Source organism: Pomacea canaliculata, linkage group LG13 (assembly GCF_003073045.1).
Source record: "Pomacea canaliculata isolate SZHN2017 linkage group LG13, ASM307304v1, whole genome shotgun sequence".
Taxonomy (NCBI): domain Eukaryota; kingdom Metazoa; phylum Mollusca; class Gastropoda; order Architaenioglossa; family Ampullariidae; genus Pomacea; species Pomacea canaliculata.
The window spans coordinates 23,309,495-23,321,437 of NC_037602.1; the positions used below are offsets into that span (position 1 = coordinate 23,309,495).

Below are 11,943 nucleotides of genomic sequence, written 5' to 3' on the forward strand. Positions count from 1 at the left end.
CACTCTCCGCTCCCATAGCGCCACCCGCTTTGCTGGGTAGACGACAGACATTGACAGTGCTGTCGTCTAATAACCGGGTGACACTTGTCATCACATCACTTCCTTTGGGATTCAGAGTTTAAAATCCCCATCCTCTCCTAAATATAGAGTGAAAAAATCTCCATTCCGATTCGTGACTGAAAAGAATGTAAATAAAAACAATAAACATGGGTTATGCCACGTTATGTCTGTTTGTTGATATCTTAACCTGTCAGAACAGTTTTAACCGAAGATTAAAACAAGAAAATTGTAATAAATCGGACGATGTCATGAAAAAGAAATTCGTCTGCGAATTCAAGCTGTTGTTCGTGTTGTAACATGAAATTTGTATCAATGAAATCCACCCCTTTTTTTTTTCTTTCTTGGTTTCATCCGGGAACTTTGGGGACAATTACCGACTGTGAGACGCGCCACGTGGCGGTTTGAAAAGAAATGCGAGGATCCGGCCTAGACTGTGGCTGCTTCATTTTTCTACCATTACCCGAATGTTCCCTAATGCCGACCGTCCAGGCGCTCGCTGCCAGGGGGACAAAATCTCTCAGCAAAAGACAGGCTAACCAATGATTTTCAGATTGATGTATTTTATCTCACTTTCACTGCCTGGCTGTACAGCTATGTTCTTTATCTCTCCCGTCAACCCTCAAATGAACAGAGTGAAAAATTAATGTGTGGGGCACGAGTCAGCCTAGGTTCTCCATGTTTTCATTTTCCATTGAAACCTCCTGTAACCCCTCCCCCAACCCTATCTACACCCCACCACACACACACAAACACACACACAAACACACACACCTCTTGCCATGACATACATCGACACACTGAACACATGTCATGTGGCTGTTAAGTCCAGATTCTCACACCTGTACAGGTGTTAGTCTCTTTTAAGCTCTACTGGTATTAGTGTTTAATACGGATATAAATAGCCATTTTGATGTTAGCGATCATCATCATGATCATCATCATCCCCTCCTCCTCCTCCTCATCATCATCTTAGTCCCAGAGCATTACGGAGATACCGGTCACGTGGTCGTCTGGAATGGCGAGGTAGCAAGGGACGTCTGTGCCATGTCTCCTGTAAACATTTGATAGTTACCGATTAAACTTCCATCTTGTGCTTTCAGTAAACGAAGATTTGCGATCATCAGGGTTCGTCCCCCGCCTTTTCATGAAACTGATGACAATAGCTGAGTTGAGTGTTCGCCAGACCGTGAGGTTGAGCTGATGTCCACCCTGTGCAGTTACGAGCACCCGTAATGCCCGGACTATGGCTGGCAGGGTACGTGGGAGCTGTAATGTTAGGGAGGGTAGAACTGTGAGGGGGTAGAACTATAGCAGTGGTCATGAAGAGAAAGGACCTTAACGACAGCAGGCAATGAAGCATTCTCGTTCATGTCGCGAATACAACCTGAAACATAAGCATCACCGCATTTTGTGTGTTTTCTTCTATAAGCCTTGAGTTTTATTTGTTATACATCTGCCGGTAAAACATGCATTCAGGGTGCTCTTTGGGTCATTCAGTGCAAAGCATGTCTTGGTGTTTTGAAGAACTGATAAAGTTGGATGGAAGAGAATCGTTTAAAGGAACGGTCCAATCAACTAGCTTCAAGGATATAAACGATTTGCTGAATGGTTTAAGCTCAAATTTTTTAGTTTCCAAAGAGCAGTTTACTTACAATGACATCTGAAACACAGGTCTGGGCCTGTTCTCTGACGCCACCAGACTGTATTGTCGGGGAAAGTCCTCGTCACGTGGTCACCTCCAGTCTCCTCAGTACCCTCGTTAACATGGTGGCGCGTAGACTTGTAGTCCAGAATGTCAGCAGTGCTAGTGAACCCTCACTATGAACATGTTCATAAGCAAGTGTTGTTGAGCCAGTGGCTGTGAACAAGTTCTAACGGGCCTCTCACTGTCAACATGTACAGTGAACCTCTTGTTGTATTCTCTACACGTTTTTAAACGTGACCTGTCCACATCCTTCGCGAGTTTCTCAGTTCTAGAATACAACCGACTGACATAAGTGAACTCTTTTAATTAGTTTACTCGCAGACAGCAAGAAAAAGGCCAGACAAACCATTCAAGATTGTATTTATGCAGTGAAAACCAAGAAAGCCGTGTTTGTAATGCAACATTCCTGTGCATTCTTGTAGGCACAAAACTTCAGATACTGATTGTTAAAGTGATTTTATCCTCTTTGTTACTTTTTGTTAATAACATCTCTGATTAATTAGGTTGAGTTTTCTTGGGGAATGAAAAGGTTGGTTTTGTCTTACGTTTTTTGTTTTTTTGGAAGGGGGTTGTTTGTGAATCCTGTTGACAACTATTGCCTACATCAACACCCGGTATTCAGAAGCTGTGTTAAGGAGAGATTTCTTTTCACGGACTCTGCACAGAAGACATTGCCATCAGCGTACATCACACAAACGGGTGCCGGGTATGTCGGGTCTCCCCTCTCCCACAGCCTCCTCTCGCACTCAGAGAAGCCAGAATCTTGTGACACATAACTAAAACAGTCGCTTCGCCAAAATAACTAAATAAAAAAAAAAAATAAATAAAAGCAGATAAGTAAGAATTTCTAGAAGGAAACATCAGGAAGAAAGTGAAAGGAAAGTGGAATGTTTGGGAGCTTCTTATTTGACTGCTTGACTTCCTTCGCGTGATTTATTTCATATTAGTTATTTCTGTCACTCACTATGTTTGTTGTACACGATGTAGCATCACCACTACAGTTTTGTTTTCATTGTAGTATCCTTGTGTAGAGCTCGATGTATTCTGTCACCATCAGGGGATGCACACGAGATGAAGGCAACACGCTTCACTGACCTTCTTGCCTGCAATTCTAGTGTTTAGAAAGAAAAGTTGTTGCCGGGTGGGTGAGGGGAAGGGGAGGGCGAGTGAGGTTGCTCGCAGCCCAGTGTAAACATCTGACGTCATTGACAAACATCTCACTTCATTGACAAATGGCGGAGGCTGGTGCTGGTGCCGCCTAGAGACAACTCAGTGTCTGAGATGTTGTCCGAGTTCAAACCTCAGCATCCCTAGCAGTCTTCATGGTAGAAATAACAGTTTCAGACAGGTAACAGTGTCTTAACCACACGATACAGTAACTATAGTGATCTATAATCCCAGACATCTATGTCACTGTTGACTAAGTGTATTCCTAAAAGGTCATGAGCGTCACTGTCCGGCAATCTTCTTTCTTCTAAGCAATCACACTTTCCTAACGTCCGGCAGTCAGTTTCTGACATAACCGCCAGTCAGTCAAGGAGAAGGACATAACACACACTACACCTTCTCCATCTGTACATGTCTTCTATTGCTAAGCTGGCAACCTTTGACCTCTGCTATAGACTATAGTTAGCTCAGACTTGCATATAGAAGCATCACGTGACGAGAGGTACAAGAAAAGATTATTCACATGTGGGTGTCAACTGTCGGCGTACCTTCACCAAATTTTTGTTTCCATCTTCTCTTACATTTTATCCCTCTCATGAACTTTATCTGAGATTTAAAGACAGAAAGGTGTCCCCCCCCAAAAAAAAAAAAAAAATGGCGGCAAGACAACCACCCCATCCTGCTGTCACTTCGCGCCCAGTTCTTACCATGTGCTGACAGGTCAAGAAGTCGAAATACAATTATTTCTTAAAACGGAGCGGTAATGAGAGAGTGCCCTTTCTTACATTTTGATATCACGGAGATCCATTCAAAGTCGGGTGGCCTGCCGCTGTGTGGTGCGGGTAGGTGAAGCGCGATCCTATTCACACCCGTATTTCACCGTTCTCAAGTTCTAGAGGTTCAGGGCCTTGACAACCTTTTCATCTTTCTTTTCACGACAGTCTTTTTCTCGATTTCTCTCTTTAGAGATTCGCTTTCTTGTCCTGTATTGACAGGGACAAAAACATATTCACGTGGGACGGTCATCGACAACAAAGTCACCGCCAGTCACACGGTCTGTTGAACATTGGTATGGCAATGTTATATGGCAATGCCTGCTTCGGGTACATGCGGTGAAGTGAAGCATAGCAAGTGTGTGTCGAGGTGATTGAGCAGGATTTTGCTCAATGAATGTTCATGGTGAGAGAGAGAGAGATGTGACCACTGGTATATCGTAGATATTATTTTACAGCATACAAAAATAAACACTTTTGTGTGTTTGTGTGTGTGTGTGTGTGTTTGCGTATGTAATGATGGGGTGGGGTGGAGGTATTTACGTGTGTGTATGCGTGTAGTTGTATGTGTGTGTTTGTATGTGCGTGTGTGCTGCCGCCACTCTGATTTATGAGACTCTCCGTCCTTGCTGTTTGTTCTTTGATCTCTCTTTGCGCCTTCTATGTTTGTTTTTTATTACTTATCCGACCATTGTTTCTCCTTCCGTCTTTCCCATGTTGTCCACGTCTCATTCTTGTCTCCAAGATCTGAGAGCATGCTCCGTTGTAAGAGTAATCAGACAATATGTAAATCACATAATAATAATAATAATAATAATAATAATAATAATAATAATAATAATAATAATAATAATAATAATAATAATAATAATAATAATAAAAAAATAAAAATAAAATAAATAAGAGAGATATATACAAAATAAGATAGATAAGGAAGGAATGTTTCAGAATGTTTACATGACGATAACAATAGTAATGACATACACACAGTCGGTTATAAACATGTACACAGTTACAACCAGATACATTGGAAGCAACCTGTAAAAATACAGGTTTTCAAGTTATTTTTAAATAAGAAAATAAATTAGTTTCTTGTATCAAAAGGTAAACAATTTCAAAAGAAATACCATAATCAATCAGGATTGCAAGTGCTGACTTAGAAATACTCTTGCAGTATGACAGCATCACTTTTTCTTCTCTCCCTCCCTCTCCCTCCTTCTCTCTCTCCCTCTCTCTCTGTGTATCGACAGGCGGGTGGATTCAAGTGCCCATCACAAGAGCGACCTGCATTTTGCCTGAAGATTCCATGCATGAAACTTTGGTCGATATTTGTTTTCGAGTTTCTTGACGGTTTGCCAAACTTTCCCTTTTACATCGCTTTCACGCAGCTGTTTCCTTCGTTCATTCGATATCTTCCTTGAGATACACACGTCTCGCAGGCAAGAGTGATGGGCCATGTAGCACAGGAGCAGACAGGATCACATTCTAACATCATCATGCAGTCGAAATGACGGGTTTGGAACCGTAGCACTCTTCACCCCGAGATCATCGATTTCTCTCTCAAGACCCAGTCCAATATTTTAACTCCAACGAGATCTTAGATTCTTGTGATTACATCATCAACATCAGATGTACCGCCACAGTCCCTCGACATCTTGGGTTCTGAATCACTGTGCACCGAGCTGTCACCACACCAACATGGAGGTGAGTGTTGTTATCAAATTTCTACCACAGGTAATCTTCACACTGTAATAAAATTTAAAACAATATATAGCATGTGTGTGTGGTTGCAACAATAAGTGACAAGGGAAGTAAATCCATGTTAGACCACTGTCTTTACCTCCCTTGATTCCCATTCCTGCTGTATATGTACGGGTGGTGGGTTGGGAGTGGGGTAAAGGTTTTTTTCTGACTACAGATCGAGAATCTGTGACCTTTTGCTCCTGTCTGTCACCCTAATCTTCTGTACACTGAATTTTCCTTTTCAAATGCTATAAATCATATTTGTAGAGTGCTCAACGAATCATCCGCAGTGACGAAACTGTTTATGGAGTGACAACTGTCACTGTGTGAAAGAATTGCCTGAGTAAGATGGGATCACACGCCTCCTCCTGTATGTAGAAGTCAAAAAAAGAAGTTCAAACGTTTTCAGAGAAATTTTCCAGGGAAAAACCCTATTGATCATCCGTGCATGTAGCCGACGATAGCTTGAAGAAAACGAATGAGTTCCTTTCACCCCCTAAAATCTGAAATGCTGTTCATATCCATGCTTCGCCATGCATCAGTCCATAATGGAGCAGACATGATGACAAGAGCTACACCAGTCCATTATTCAGCAGACGGGATGAGGACAGCATTGAAGATGTGATGAGTTTCAAAGACTGTGTGTGTGTTTGTGTGTTTGTGTGTGTTGGGAGGAAGATAATTGTAAGAAAGTTCACATCAAGGAACATTTATGACTGGCGTCTGCTGAGAGATGTACGCAAGCAGGAATTTGAAGAGAGATGCGCGCGCATGCAGACAGGTGTTTGAGAAAGATATCTGTAGACAGGTGTTTGAGGAGAGATGTGTGTACACAGGTGTTTATAGCGAGATGTGTGTAGACAGGTGTTTGAAGAGACGTGTGTAAACCCACAATAAACTAATAACGAAGACTCCTGTCTGTAAGACTTCAAAAGTAAAAACCCTTCAGCCAGTGGTCTTAACGAACTCATACCCAAGGTGTCACGACTCAGAAACAAGAAATGTTTGTGAGAGCGGTGGTTAGCAAGGCTAAGATGCTTACATGTTAACAAGACAAATGTGTTCTCCAGGTAACATCAAGAGGTTGCAGGAGATAAAGCAGTGGCCATGGAGTCGTCAGGTCTTGGAGTGGAGGAGGCGGGTCTGCTCGTGCCATTACAAACACTGCAATCCTCCCAAGCTGTTAAAATAAACATTATCTTGCAGCAGGCTGTCGTGCGTGTGTGTGTGTGGAGATTGGTATATGTCCGTGTACATCGTGCTAATTAAACGCGGGCTAATTATAAGCTTGCTTGGCTTTGCTGCCCTCGCTAGTGTATGTTCCAATTATCCAGTGTGTTCCAGTGTATATTTCAGTGTGCAGTCTAGACTCTAGAGTATCATCCAGTGTGTGTTCCAATCTACGTCCCAGTGTATGATCCGGTGTGTTCCAGTGTACGTATCAGTGTATAATCCAGAGTATGTTCCAGCGTCCAGTCTGTTTCAGTATATAATAAATTTCGGCAGTGTGCGTGTCAGTCTGTACGAATAAACAACTTCTCCTGTCCCTCTCTCCTGACGTCATATGTATTTATATCCAATGATTCACATGTCACCCAGTGAAGATGAGTATACAGGAAGAAAGGCAGACAGAATGAGAAACGTCACTTCCGTTATACGACTTCCGTTATAGCAAAGTATGATTTTTGAACTTGATATACATACATACTCAAGTATGCATAAAAAAGCTGGTGCCTCTTGAAACACTCTGAATCTTTGAATAAGAAGAAATGACAGAACGTGTACACCTACATGCATACAGTCCACTGAGTACAACTCACAGCCTAGTTCATTGTGTTGTTTGGTTATCAATGTTTAGATTACAACTGACAGAGTTCAAACCAGTTCACTACAACTTGCCATCAACAATAGACTTGTGTTTCTCTAGTATCTAGAAAACCGGAACATCAGGTCCTTTCCACAAGAGATGCTGCAGTGTTTTTACATCATTAGTTGTCTTCCAATTTTTAAGAAGGTCTGACTGACTATCCCTACTACCCATCGACTACTTCACACCAGTCACCCTCCCATCGCCCTCCTCTACCTGGTTACCTGAAGTTGGTGACCCGACTGACCTGTCCTATTCGGCAGTGTTTCTGACCCTGACATTCTCGGACTACAGACGAGTCCATCGCCGGACTTCCGGTCTTTCTCTGGCACCAGCCGTCCCTGTCTTCCGATGGACAAAAGGACGGGTCGCCACTCAGCTCTCTGATATACGCGTGTCCGTCCGCCTGCGTGTCTGCTCGACTTGCGAGGAAGAAAGAGTGCGACACCAACAATATAGAGCTATAATATTTATCATATGACATATTGAGATGCTATATTCAGTTTAAAACATACATTCTGTTTCGAAGGGAAGGCTAATAAACCATAAATTCTCTGTTTGCCTGAATATAAATCTCTGAAATGTATTCATTTGTGATGTAGGACTTCACACATCATATTAGCGACGATCCATACTTCTTTCTGATTATTTTCGGCAATCCACGCAGACTGAGGTCACGCAGAAGATAGCACATGTCCACCTATCAAATATTTATTTGAAGATTTGGCCATCACGCAGCAAGGCATCCTGACTTCCACGTTTGGCTGGGAATGATTTCATCCATGTTCAATATTTTCCCATAAGACTCCCCACTTCGAAATGTTTTCGCATTTCTCAATGGTCAAAGACAAGGCATTTATTTCTCCAACTGCGCAGCCAAGGAGCTCTTGTCCGGGTTCGACAAGATTTGCCATAATACTTCTTTGGCTCCTAGCTAATTATAAGCCTTCAATTTAATATATTTCACGTAAAATTATATATCGTTTCTTAATCTTTATGAAAAAGTATTGAGTGTGTGTTATGATTTGAACGATGTTGAATGAAGCTGTCAGACACATTTGATGTCTACAAATAGGTGTGCCGTGGGATTTCATGTATGTATCCACCTTGAGCCCACTTTGTTGGTGGTAAATGTGCTGTATAAAAACATTATTGTCAATATAATAATAATTACTACTTAACAAGAATAAAATCAATATACACATTGCCATCATTACAATGACAGCTGTTTGCACTCATGTTCATACCCACACTGCCACACACACCCGTCTCTCTCGTGTACACCTGTGAGACAGAGAAGGGGTGAGAGAACAAGACAGTTTACAAGATGAACAAACACTATGAGTGCAGCGTTTATTTATTGACACCAAAATCAGCCAGCTGACAAGTGTGAGGGATCGGAGAGAAGTGGAAACATAATTTAAAGTAGTGTATTCATGGCATCAGACATGGATACTTCATAACAATAAACTTGATAAGAATAGGCAGGTCTAGCTCATAGAATGCCTCCCTTCAGACTGAATTATCCTCGCTATTCTTCAGGTGTCGATAGAAAGACTCAGTTTCATGCGTTGTTTTTTTTTTCGTCTGTTTGCTCTCCTGTCGGCTAGGATGTGCGATGTCTGGCCTGTGACGATGGCTATCATCATGTTTAGACAGAAGCTCTTATTGCAGGCGACAGGCTCCCATCAGCTGGAGGAGGAGCTTGTCAGCTCTCACATACTTGCTGTTGCCTTTTCTGAGGGCAGGTTACAGTACCACTCAGCTGCTGCCCTCACATCGTCTGCAACATCTGTGGCCAATGAGTTGATGCAGCACCTACAGGGCTGTCAGTGTTTATAACTGAAAGTATATGTCAAAATAAACAACGTTTGTTGAAATCTGCTAAATCTGAACTTGAGGCTCTCCTTTGTGATAAACATTATTATGAATTAGAAGAAACTGGATGGGAAAAGTACATTCTGATTAACATATATTCCAACTTCTAAAGATTACAACCAATGATAATGTTGAAAGGTTTCACGTGAACAGAAATTCTTGGAATGAGCTTAATAGGGACTTTTGAAAATAAATAATGTCAATCGGATATTACTTAATGGGTTCTGTATATGTGAAGGACATTCCCTCTCAGTGCACAATTAAAACACTCACACACAGCGACATGTCAACCACGACAGACTGCAGGCCATTGTTGGCGATGATAGAAGACAGAGGTGAGTCGTGCTCACTAGCGAGGTGCAGACACAAGGACATGTCGTAAACTTGACAGACGCTCCCCACCAGGCAGGTAGCTCCACACTCACCCAACTCAAGATTTCCTGTGCACTTGATGATGGCAGGTGACACCCACAATGATTACTGTTGTCTCTCCCTCTGCACTCTTTCTCTCCGACAATCAGCTGTTGTAACCGCCTGCCACTATATTTTTGCTTATTTTTATTTTAAGTGCTCCCATTTATTTTCTTTGTCATTTTATCCATTCCAGCGCTAAGAGGATCCTATCAGACCGTTTGTTGTCCAGAAAGATAAAACAGAGGGTCTGCTCAAGTTCATGTAAGTGAATAGCAGCTCACTTGGTGGCCATGTTGACAGTTGAGAGTTTTTTTGTTTTGCTTTGTCTACAAACACCTTGACTGCAAATTGTTGTAATCAGACAACCTCAATGTTTTATGGCCCCGGGGATAGTATTTGCCCTTTTAATCACGTGTAAAAATGCCTTCGACATGAGAATAAGGCTGATTGAGAACACGTGACTGACTGGTAGAGGACTACGCCGTCACTGAGTGGAAATGAGTCATTAATACGTCACCTGCATGTGTCTTCAGTAAAGTGTCATGTAACATCTAGAAGGTCAAAGTTGAGCGTAACCTGAGATGGTTCAGAGTGTGAGATATCAAAATATAATTAAAGTAATATGATCAATTCAATAAAAGCCTAGAGATGTTATGCGCCACTCTTGTATATTAATGATACATCACAATCACGCATTTTTTCATTCATTTATGCATTTATTCACCAGCTTAATTTTATCAAATACAACCGCATCCACACACACACAAGTAGACACTACTCTCACGAGAATTAAAATGCCAGAAAAAATCAGAAAAGTTATAGAAATGAATAATTATATAAATATTTACTTTCGCCGCAAATATTTTCGCACTGCGATTCAGTGGATTATTTACAATTATAAGTTATAGCGATGAAACAGTGGTTCCAGTAGATATGAATGATGCTGCTGAAAAAAATATGAAAGTGCTCCTACACGCTACTAAATTTGTGCTGTATATATTATTTACAACAAATTGAAAAAAAAAACAACATTGCACTCTGAAACATTCATCTGACTATGCACTAAATACTTTCAGCTGACACTCTACGCAGCATATACTACACTCGCCACTTTCATCACCAAATACTGAATGACAAAATCTAAGATTAAAATGTGGATGTGCAAACATTTACCCACTAAGCACCGTGGTGACAACCTGTGATGGTTGTTAAGACTCCGCACGCTGCGTCTACACACTGACAACAAACATGGAGTGAGGTTAAGACTCTACACGCTACTCCTACATTACTCCCACAAACATGGAGCGAGGTTGGCGTGGTCGTGCGATGCTAGATACCCCGCTAGATAACAGTCAATAGACAAGTGAAGCTGGAGGTGCGGGAGGTGATTGCAGGTAGCGAGAGGATGGAGAGGAGGAGGAGGAGAGGCGCGAGGGACGAGAGGCATACCGTTCATTCCACGCCGCCGATGAGCAGGTCGCGCCCTCATGTGAGGCACAGCCTCCAGAGCCTCTTATCTCGCACTTCAACACGAGACAGCGCGGATTATTTACCTGCTAATCCTCCGCCTGACGCCGCTGATAGCAGGTGCGTGAGCCAGGCACGAGCGGCGAGGTCGACTGTAAGCACTTGGTCCAGTGAACCACACAGCGTTTGGTTGAAACATGTCGTGAAGTGTACTCATGTCCGTGTCAAGTGGCTGGGAGTAGCACGAACTGAAGATGTGATGTTGATAATAAGTCAATACATATGACCTGGGGTTAATCACGATACATAATTCTGTTGACAATATTTTTTCCACAGTACAGCTTCTGTTTACAAAACAAACAAACAAACAAACAGACAAGCAAGCAATGGAAAACCTCCAAAACTTGGCACGAATTCTGAAACGTGTTGTGGCTACAGATAAAACATTTAAATCTTGACAGAACACTAAAATTCCTACAACTCAAGGATGGCAATAAAAATGTCAAGTGAAACACATTCCCCATGCAGCTGATAGACTGAACTCTACATCGCTCCTGTGTCAGCACTGGTCTGTAGCTGCGAGAGTTGAGTAAGTGTAAACTGACGTCAACTAGTGATGTCATATAAATTGACGTAAACTAGTGATGCAATGTAAATCGACGTCAACTAAAGATGCAATTTGAAATCTACGTCAACTAGTGATGTAATATAAATTGACGTAAACTAATGATGTACTGTAAATCGACGTCAACTCGTGACGTACATACCAAGTGACGTAAACTAGTGATGCAATTGACGTAAACTAGCTTGTAAGTGTGTACAGAAGTAACCCAGGTTAGTGTACAATCTATTCAGCCTGCCTTAGCAAT

The 11,943-nt window shown here is 42.0% G+C and overlaps 1 long non-coding RNA gene across 1 annotated transcript; it reads right to left on the minus strand.

Annotated features, from left to right (window-relative positions):
• Positions 1–10,351: 10,351 nt before the first annotated feature.
• On the minus strand, positions 10,352–11,655 carry LOC112554704. The gene is made up of 3 exons (XR_003097294.1): positions 11,553–11,655; positions 11,161–11,322; positions 10,352–10,553 (listed from the first exon to the last, which is right to left on the minus strand). It is a non-coding gene; the product is annotated as an uncharacterized LOC112554704 (long non-coding RNA).
• Positions 11,656–11,943: the final 288 nt, after the last annotated feature.